The sequence below is a fragment of the Kogia breviceps genome, chromosome 1 (genome assembly GCF_026419965.1).
Source record: "Kogia breviceps isolate mKogBre1 chromosome 1, mKogBre1 haplotype 1, whole genome shotgun sequence".
NCBI lineage: Eukaryota > Metazoa > Chordata > Mammalia > Artiodactyla > Physeteridae > Kogia > Kogia breviceps.
The window spans coordinates 72,831,300-72,842,435 of NC_081310.1; the positions used below are offsets into that span (position 1 = coordinate 72,831,300).

Genomic DNA, 11,136 nt, shown 5'->3' on the forward strand with positions numbered 1-11,136 from the left:
ATCAGAGCCCTGAGGATAGTGATGATTTATTGTATCTTTAAAAGGTAAATATTATTTAATTGTAGAAAGGAAAGACTTGATTGAATTTCATTGGCACTATCAATAAGAACATGAGAAATGTTACCCTAGGTGATGAGAATGAGTAAATCCTCTCAGCATCACCTACCAAGATGACCAACAGAGGTACCCATGGAGGTCTGTGGGTGGACACTCAAAAGGTTGGGGAGGGCTTCCCTGGTGGCGCAGTGGTTGAGAGTCCGCCTGCCGATGCAGGAGACACGGGTTCGTGCCCCGGTCCGGGAAGATCCCACATGCCGCGGAGCAACTAAGCCCGTGAGCCATGGCCCCTGGGCCTGCGCGTCCGGAGCCTGTGCTCCGCAACGGGAGAGGCCACAACAGTGAGAGGCCCGCATACCACAAAAAAAAAAAAAAAAGGTTGGGGATATGTACTTCTCCCCCCAGATGCCTCTACCTCCCCTAAAGAATGATCCATTGTTAATACAATTAGCATCCATTCATCTTGTGATCCTTTGGTTTCTGGATTTAGGACAAGGACTCTGGCTATTGAATTTTCTGCTTAGACGTTGGAAAAGGCAAGGCTTCCATTCAGAACTCAGGAATGGTCCGTGGTACCTTCATAACGTACTTCAAGCAGTCCCAGATTGAGGTCTCTCTTAGCACAAGACTTGTCTCCATGACAGCTTAATTCCTGTTGCCCTCTGCTATTGAGAACAATGTGAGCTATTCCAGTGACCAGTATATTATACCACCTGTGCTTGTGATTGCGTAGCCTGAATTAACCTTCCTGTGATTTAGAACCTGATGGGTCTGAATTTCATTATAGATATGACTTCCACGCTCTTCTTCTCTGCTGGGGCACAGGAATTCACTTGGAGGGATGCTGTAATTACTATGTAGATTGCTTTCCTATCATTTGATTGAAACTTCAGGAAGAAGGAAGGTCATTAATGTAACTTCTTCTTCAATTTCTCATTTTAGGAAATCTGGAAGCAGAGCCAGGTATAATTCAGAATAATTCAGCCCACTGAGCCACTCTCCTTGGAAAGCATAAATAGAGCACAGAAGTTAGTTCTGAAATGGATTGTAACCACGAGTCAGAGAAATTCTCAAAAGACCCATTTCTTGGAAATAAATTTGCCAAATGGAGCAGGATCCACAGCTGCTCTTTAAGGTCTGTATTCCCCAGGGACTGTTCTCACAACCCCACCTGCTTTGTCACCCAGCCAGGGGTGCAAGTAGAGGGAGGCCTTTCTCCATCTCATGGCTGGTGTGAGGGGGGGCACTGCGGAGGTGAGTTTATGGGTCACCCTATGGTTCTCTTTAGAAAGAGAGCTGAAGTTTGTTGTCAGACCCACGAGGAGGAAAGCATGCATTTCCAATGCACTGTCCATGTCCTTCTGTCCCCAAAGCCCACTCAGCGTCAGCCACTAACAGTAAGTCAAGTCTGTAGAAGGCAAGAGATTCGTCAGGCCAATTCTCCACTGCAGCTTTTGGTCACAATACACTGAAGTGGGCATGGCACTGTGATTTCACTTCATTCTCCTCACCCAAGGATGATGTTAAGTACATTTACTGAAATATCAAGATAGAAAGAGATCAGAAAGAATCTAAATATCCAGTAACAAAAACTGGTTAAATAGAGTGCATCTACATAATGGGATACCATATAGCCAGTAAAAAAGAAAGAAGTTGGTTAACATACACTGATATTAAGTTACTTCAGAACACATTAAGTGAAAAAAGCAGGTTGCAGAAAGTATGTATAACAGGAACATTTTATGTAAATACGATACATCCTAGTACATTCATACAATTTTTTCTAGAATGTTCAAGAGTGTCAACAGTGGTTTCTTTTGGTGAGATAGAGATTTTTACTTTTATTTCTTTCTTTATATAATTTTTAATACTAAGCATATATTGCTCTTAACTTTATAACATTTTCCCCAAGTTTTCCTGGCCATCCCTCAGAGGATCTTTCCAGACTCTTCCTCTTGACTCCAGGGTGATCTTCTAGGGTTGTACACAAGCACCCAGCCCAGGGGACAAGTAGGGGCTGAAATTCAGCCTGAGGTGTCCTTGACTGGCTGTGAATCCCGGCACCAGGTTGCATACACACAGAGGCCCATCTTTTCCTAAGTCCCAAAATGCTACCATACGGGCTGGTGGCAGCTCTGCACAGCTCTTCATTTTACCTTTCACTGCTGGCAACTCTTTCTTTGTCACACAGTTTGATTTGGTTCTTGCTCCTAACCTGTCCCCCTCAACTTCAGACCATCCTTCACATCCTAGTCTCCTACCCCCTAGTCTAGGGCTCAGTCTAACTCCAGGCCCACCCACTGCCATGCCCAGCCCTGAACTCAAGCAGCATTCAGGGCTATAAAACTAGCTATGTACACAGAACTTTCTAGGGAGAAAGTTACCTGAAGCACAGGTGTGCCCAGGCACAGCGAGAATTGGGGGTCTGGAGCTCAGGTGGGACCGTTTGTGGCAGGCAGGTGTATGCGTGTGAGGACAGCAGAAGGGCTTGGGAGTGGCCGGAACATTGCTGGGGCCATCTGCGGGCTTCGAGCAGCTTGGCTGGGTGGCCTTGACTCACCTGAAATAAAGTCAGGCGAACATATTCATGTTGCCCCAACTTGTGCATGTGAATGTGCCAATATTTATCACTCACAAAGAGTCAGCTCTTAATCATCCACACAAATGGCAGTGAGCATTGGCACTTATCATTCAAAATAGCAGATGATCACAAAATGAGGGTTTTGGAGAGCTCTCCCTGGAATGTAATTGGTGATTCTTTTTAATGTAGATTTTTTCCCAGCATAGATTTGCTTGAATTACAATTAACTTGTGTTCTCTGTTTCATATCTACTGAATATAGTAGGACTGAAGGAAGATAGAGCAAAACTACCAGAGATTAAATAAATTAATCAGAGATTAAAGATTTGTTTTGGATGATCGGCATGGAAGGGCTGAGTTCACTCTATTTAAAAACATAGTTAGGTTTCTCTCTCTGTTTTAACATAGCAGCCTTTCTGCAAAACTAAATATTCAACCCAAGGTCAAAGAAGCATTTCTTCAAAGTGTTTTCTTATCTTTAATAAAATTCTTTTGTGTGTGTGGTATTAGCAAATATGATTTTAGAAAGCATCCAAAACCTTCTCTTATTTTAGTAGTAATCACTTGAATCTCTAATAAGTCAGCTTGAACCCACTTTCTCTGGTCTAATCTTCAGAGGGAAGCATCGCTGGCTTATGAACTTTTAGGATGTTGGCACTAGATAACACTAAGTAAGGCTTGCTGCATTGTGATAACTACAAACATAAACGGAACTTCACATTTTGCCTGTAGATTTTCAGGCTTAAGGTATCAGGAGAATGGGGTTTTCCAATACATTGATTACATGCTCTATCTGTGTGTGTGTGTATGTGTGTATACTCATCTTTTGTGATAGTTATACCTGATATAGAATATGGGCACATTTTATAAGGTTAACATATCCACAGACCAATACTGTTCCTCACATGACAGAATTAAATTCACATATTAATGAATGGGTCTATCAATATGACCCGTCCTCTAAAAAGTATAAAATAGATCATTGCTTTCTACAACTATCAGAGTATTGAGAAGCAGTAAGTTTTCCTTCTTTCTCTTTCATATTTTCATGGGGTCTCTACTGCCCCACACCCAGCAGTCTATTCACTACAAGTGACCCCAGAGTTTATACCTTGGGAAGGGATAAGCAGTGTCAGCCTAGCCCATATACAGGCACGTGATTCAAATACAGGCGGCAGCTTGGGGCTCACCAGATGAGCTTGTCAGGAGAGAAATGTCAATTTGAGCAGATGTGTTTTCTGTTTTTATAATACAGCTTAGAGAAATGGAATGGTTGTCATAGTGTAGGAGTTTTAGCAAGAGTTTTAAATTCAATAGAGAAGGAACCAAGAGGCACATAAACAAGCAAGGAATGAGAAAGGCATTGCAGAATTTAGCAAGAAACTGATGCTTCCCCCTCATCCTTTACTGAAAAGATTTTTAAGAAGCAGTGATAATAGCTCCAATTGCTGCCAGCAAATGCCATGCAAAGGCAACCAGAGTTATTTTTTTGATTAGAGGAGCCTGGCTTGTAACCAGCTTATTGTTTCATGCTTGAGAATAAGAATGGCAGAGTCAGGTTTGTCTGGGTTTACAGGCAGAATTGGCCACTTACTGGCTAGGTGACCTTGGACAAGAGGTCCATTTCCTTACCTATAAAATGGGGTTAATAATAGCACCTAATAAGGTGTCTAAGAGGATTATGGCTAATTATACATGTAAAGGATTTTGCATAGCACCTAAACACATAGAAAGTGCTCAATAAAAATTTACTCATCAATATGCATAAGTATTTGAAGACAGTATGTTCTCTTAAGTAGGCTAATCCACCTTGAATCTTTTTCAACAAATGCTCTTTTTGTAGGATATATACAAGAAAACGTCAATCAAGCCCAGGTGAAATGATCATAAATTCCAAATTAGTGGTGGCTTACATAAATGTGGTGTGGCTGTTTTCTATTATTTGTGTTAATACTTCCCTCCATTTGTATAGCTAATTGAGAGCTGAATGTAGTCTCCATAAAATGTTAGCGCTGTAATGCCCAAGTGGAACTTATTTAAGGAACAATTATGGCTAGAAAATGGTCTGTAAAAATAGCTCCCGTCCTTGCATCACATTGCTTGTTCCCAGCGGTGCCTTCAAGCCTTTCTGACAAACAGGCCTGCCCCTCCTGCAGACCCAGGAGTTTATTCTGTTTCACACGCCCCAACAAAACTGCCAGCTGAGGTCTAATTGCAGAACCTTCATTACCAGGGATGATTGATACTATAAAAAGAACCCAGCTGAATTTTTCACATCCTGCTGGGTGAGCACAAGGGCGGCTCTTCTGTTCCTGTGCCCCACGCCCCCCTCCACCACCACCACCACCCACCAGCAGTTTTCCTTGGTACCTGTGTGGTCTGGTCTCTGCAGGAAGCTCCTAGCAGTTGACAGATGTTACCTCCCTTCTGCTCGGATCCTCCCTCTGCAGAAGGCGGGCTGATGACCATGATAGGTAGGCCTGGCTTTCCTTCACAGCTGCAGACAGGATCTTCATTTCTTAACCTCCCTGCTTAAGTATCTTGCTTAAGGTCACCTGGAAGTGTGAGACCAGAGGAAGATGAGACATTTCTCCCGTCCCCGTAGGCCTTTGTGACAATGGGTGACTCTATCTGTAAATCAGCCTTTTCCAGTTACATTCTTTCTGTTAGTCCATCATTAAGCATGTGTAAACCTCCTACTCAGTGTTCAGTACTGAGTTAATGACAGTGAAGGGAGATATTCAGAAGCAAGGAGACACTAAGGAATTTAAAACCTAGTTGGAAGGCAGAATTAGGCAGGACTGCTCCTGCTTCAATAGCTAATATCCTTTTTTTTTTGGCGGTGCCCGGGCCTCTCACCGCTGTGGCCTCTCCCGTTGCAGAGCACAGGCTCCGGACGCGCAGGCTCAGCGGCCATGGCTCACGGGCCCAGCCGCTCCGCGGCATGTGGGATCCTCCCGGACCGGAGCACGAACCGTGTCCCCGGCATCGGCAGGTGGACTCTCAACCACTGCGCCACCAGGGAAGCCCTATAGCTAATAACTTTAAGAAGAGAGTGATTTATGCAAATTTTATATAAAGTTTATGAAAAACCATTTTTCCATCTGTGTGTGTGTTTGTGTGTGTCTGAGAGAGAGTGGGGGGGAGAGGACAGAGCACATCTATCAGTATATCTCGAAACAGAAGGACAGAAAAAGAAACGTCTGGAAGGATGTTCACTAAATAAGTTAAGTTGCATCTCTAAGACCTGCATAGCAAAATGCCTGAGAGTGTAGTCTCTGAAGACACGAGGTACATTTACATCCCAATTCTGCCACTGACTGTTACCTTGTCCATGTTATATTTAGCCACTCTGAGTTTCAGTTTTCTTAAAGCGGGATAGTAATTGTTGTAGCCCATAGAGTTCTCATCAGGATTAACTAGAGCATTGTGTAGTGCCTGGTGCCTGGCATTTCAATATAAGTGCTCAATAAATGTAACTGTTTACAGTGATAAGCAATTGAAAGAGAAGAGGATGGGAGGTGAAGCCTTAGAAAAGGCAAGACTTGAATGGGTCTCTGGAGAACAATGAAGATTTGGCTAGCTAGAAGGGAAGGCTGGAGGTGGGGATGTGGGTGTTTTCAGGGTTAGGGAAACATTCTGAGCAGGAGGCAGAGGCAGGAAGGAGCCTTATTTGTTCTCCAAGAAAGAGAAGGCTTGTGTGAAGTGAGAAACAAGGTTGCATAAAAAGGGGACCCGAGGTAGTGGAGGGCCTCAGGGATTTTAGGTGTTGTCCAATAGGGAAAAAAAAGCTCTTGAATGTATTTGAGCCACAAAGAATCTCATCAGTTTAGTGTGTCAGAAAATCACCCTGTCATTGAGATGAAAAGATGAAGTTAGAAGAGGAATAGAGGCAAGATGGTGGCTAAGATGGTGTGATTTTTAATTTTCCTTACTCCCCCCAACAAAAATAGGGATGACCACTAAGATAGCAAAACAGACAAGAAGCAAGCTACCAGACTGGAAGGCAGCAGAGGGAAGACAGTTGTAAGAGCCAGAAAACCTAGAGATTATTATTAAGTACTCACCCTCACAAGGAGGGGATTTCATAAAGGTGTAAGTTTCTTTTTTTTTTCTTTTTCTTTCTTTCTTTTTTTTTTTTTTTTTTTGGTGGTACGCGGGCCTCTCCCGTTTCAGAGCACAGGCTCCCAGGGGCCATGGTTCACGGGCCCAGCCGCTCCGTGGCATGTGGGATCTTCCCGAACTGGGGCACGAACCCGTGTCCCCTGCATCCGCAGGCGGATTCTCAACCACTGCGCCACCAGGGAAGCCCAAGGTGTAAGTTTGACAGACCCAGCTGAGACTGTAAGGGGGGCTTTCAGGCTCTAAACGGTTGTATAGTTGGCATGTGGCCAACTCCCCTTGAGAGGAAGAGTCAAAGTGAAGAACACTTTTCTACAAGATTTCAAAAGAGAAGTTCTCTGAATGGATCATTGCCCGCCCCAGCATTACTGAGAGAAAGGAAAATAGATTGTCAGGCCAGCAGAGAGGGCTGGTGCATTAATGTTATGTGAGTCTAGAAGCCTCGTGTGAGGAGGAGGAAATGGGTGGCCATGGGAGCAAGTTAGACCAAGGTGTCCCTTCCTCCTGCCTTCCTGTCAAGTAAGTAAAACTCTTGATAAAAACAAACAAACAAACAAACAGAAACAGTACCAAGGACAGAAGTATGGGGACTCAGACTATACGGACAAGATCGTCTTATGAGGAGGCAGCAATGGGAGATGGTCAAACCCAGACTCCGATCTATTGCTTCTCTTCCCTGGGGGGGCCATCTCTATCCTCCTTTAAATCAGCAGGAATGACACAATAAGAGGCTGAGTTGAGGCTTCTCTCCACCAAGGGCACATAAACAGACAAATAGCTGACACCTAGAAAGCAAAAGGAAATTGTAGAGAAAAGTACCCTGATAGCTGAGGAATGCAGCCATTAATAAAAGAAAGTAATAAACTGAATTATTCATACTAGATGGGATAGACAGTTTTAAAAAATTTCAATAGATATAATATATACAATCAAAGAGGGACAAATAGTATATTAACACGAATATAACAATTTTTTAAAAGATCAAGTAAACATATCAGGTAGGAAAAATATAACAGTTTAATTAAGGAATTAAAAGAGACAAAAAACAGAATGGATACAAACAAATTTGAACCAGTGAACAAAAGATTAGGTTGAGGAACTATCTCACAAGGCATCAGGAAGAAATAAAGTGAGGAAACATATACTAGAAAAGGTAAGAATAATGAAAGCAAAAAGTAGGGATTTTAACAGGAGTTCCAGAAGGAAAGAAAAAAGTAAACAGTGGGAGATGTGGTAGACTGTAGCACTATGCGGTCCCCAATGAACCATACCTCTCACATTGTAGGGATAGGCCCCCCTCTCACACTGATGCTGAGCTTGATCATGGGCTTTACTTTGACAAATGGGATATCAATAAAGCAAGTAGAGATGTAAGTACATATGCTCGGGGCACATGTGATCATGTGAATTACCCTGATTACTTTGACTAATGTAACATCAGTAAACTTGAAGCAAGCAGAGACTTAAGAAGCACTTGTGTACACTGTCCTGACCATGTGAGGAAGCCTATTCTAGCCTCCTTGAGGATGAAAGACCCCATGATGAGAGAGGCCTAGTCATCCCAGCTGTCCAGAAGAGCCTATTTCCCTGGATTCCCTTCAGCTGAAAGCAGACATAGGAGTTCGCCCCGTGAAACCAATAGAACCTCCCAGACAACTCAGAACCTTAAGAAATCAGTGTTGTTCTTTTAAGCCACTACGTTTTGGGGTAATTTATTATGCATGCAGCAATAGATAATTCATACAGGAGGTATAGATAAATAATGACCAAAAATTCCCAGGGTAAAAGATTTTGGACTGAAATTAAAAATATGAGACTGAAAGGCTGATACAGTGCAAAAAGGATAAGAAAAAAAATTATCTAAGATTTATAGTGGAAGGTAGTAACTTCAAATTCCAAAAGGCAATTCTAAGAGCATGTAGAAAGAGAATGTATATCTTACAAAACAACATGAATTCACTTGACATCAGATTTCTAAACTGTGACCCTGAAATCAGAAGTCAATGGAGTATTCTTTTCAAGGAGAAAAAAAGGACTTCTAACATAGAATTAAACTATCCCATTTAAACACGAGGATTCAATAAAGATATTCTTAGGTAAACAAGGCTACAGGAACTTTAACACACAAGACACACTCCTAAAAATATTCCTGGACCAAAAACTAATGGATTAAGTTAACAACTCAAAAAGTTAAATATAATAAATAAAAACATATATTTAAACAAGTATATATAATATATAAATATATATAATGAAGAAAAAATCTTTTATTTGAAAAAATTTATAAGGTAGACAAACTTCTGGCAAGAGTAATGAGAAAAAAAAGTGAGATGATAAAATAAATAAAACAGAATAATAAGGAAAAAATACCTAAAGACACATCAAGGATCTTAAACATAATTAGAGTGTCATGAAGATCTATATGCTAATAAATTTGACAACATAGATGAAATGGCAGTTGGGGGACTCCTCAGGCAAAATTATTGAGGCAAAGAAGAAATAGAAAATTGGGGGCGGCGGCGGAATGGGCTGGGGCAGGTCGCACTCGCTGCCTTCTCCCCTGAAGAGAGACGCGGGGGGAGGTGGGTGTGGACAGCGGCTCTGCGCTCTCCCCATCGCTCCGCTCGCGCCCCAGCGTAATGAGGGTCATCCCCTCCCCACAGCCGGCCCGGGATGGGGCGCGGGGGCACGGCTGATGCTGGCCCAGGATGGCTCAGACCTGTGAACTACCTAGAAGAAATTGTCTTCTGCCCTTTTCCAATCCAGTGAATTTAGATGCCCCTGAAGACAAGGACAGCCCTCTCGGTAATGGTGAATCCAATTTTTCTGAGCCACTTAATAGGTGTACTATGCAGTTACGGACTGCCAGTGAAAAATCCCAAAATGCTTATTGACAAGGTTCTCCATCTTGTTACATTCCGCTGTGGAGACTACAGGATTTGGCCTCCATGATCAATGAAGAGTATTTAAATGGGTCTGCTGATGGATCAGAATCCTTTCAGACCCTGAAAAATGTGATTCAAGAGCTCAGTCGCCAATTGTTTGCACTTCCCTGAGTCCTGGTGGTCCAACAGCACTTGCTATGAAACAGGAACCCTCTTGTAATAAATCCCCTGAACTCCAGGTGAAAGTAACAAAGACTATCAAGAATGGCTTTCTGCACTTTGAGAATTTTATTTGTCTGGATAATGCAGATGTAGATTCTGAAATGGACCCAGAACAGCCAGGCACAGAGGATGAGAGTATAGACATCTTTGAGGAAACTCAGACCAATGCCACCCGCAATTATGAACCTAAATCAGAGAATGGTGTAGACGTGGCCAGGGGAAATGAACAAGACAGCACACCAGACAGTAGACATGGTGCAGTCAAATCGCCATTCTTGCCATTAGCTCCTCAAACTGAAACACAGAAAAGTAAGCAAAGAAATGAAGTGGACGGTAGCAATGAAAAAGCAGCCCTTCTCCCAGCCCCCCTTTCACTAGGAGATACAACCATTACCATAGAAGAGCAATTAAACTCAATAAATTTATCTTTTCAGGATGATCCAGACTCCAGTACCAGTATTTTAGGAATCATGCTAGAATTACCTGGAACTTCATCATCATCTACTTCACAAGAATTGCCATTTGTAAGCAGTTTTTGGTACAACTTAAAAATATGCATAAATGTATATATATAAGCAACTTAAAGGGAAACTATAAAAACCAATTATAACTAATTGGTTTTTGGTTGTTTATCAGTTCACAGATGAAAGCCTATTGCTAATGATAAGCTCTTTGGGGAAATTTTAATTTGATTAAAAAAATTTTCCTCAATTGTATGAGTTTGGTTCTTTTTTGATTTTTCCCAGTTAACACTCCATTGAGGATTGGCTAAGAGTTAAACTTTTAAGGGCATTTGATTGAGTTCAGATTTAAATATTCAAGATGGAGGTATACATTTGTTTAGCTTTTTCTTTTTTAAGTGGGCTTGGCTTTGGTTTGCTGGTATTATGAGTACAGGTGAACCAGTTAATTACCTGGAGTCCTGTTTCTGCATAAGGCATGACTTATATTTTTAGTTGATGGGGTGACTTTTGCTGAAGGTTGAAATGCATTTTGGGTAAACATTTAGAGTAGCTAAGATGAGAAGGCCTTCTTGGACATCAGTCAGTATTTAAATTAGGCTAATTTTCCTGTACTACCTGTTGTACAGCATCCTATGCTTCAAGTAACTGCCACCATCAGAGTAGTCTCTTGAACCTTTCCTAGTTTTAAATTTTGAAGTGTATATAAATGTGTGGTATGGGTGTATGTGTATAGAAATGGAAAAAAAATGTAATTTGAGTTACTCAACAGTGCTACATACTACTGTTAGATTGTGGTAAATGATAAA

The 11,136-nt window shown here is 41.9% G+C and overlaps 1 pseudogene; it reads left to right on the forward strand.

Annotated features, from left to right (window-relative positions):
* The first annotated feature begins 9,467 nt into the window (after window positions 1-9,467).
* LOC131742959 (histone-lysine N-methyltransferase, H3 lysine-36 specific pseudogene) lies at window positions 9,468-10,450 on the forward strand (annotated as a pseudogene).
* Window positions 10,451-11,136: the final 686 nt, after the last annotated feature.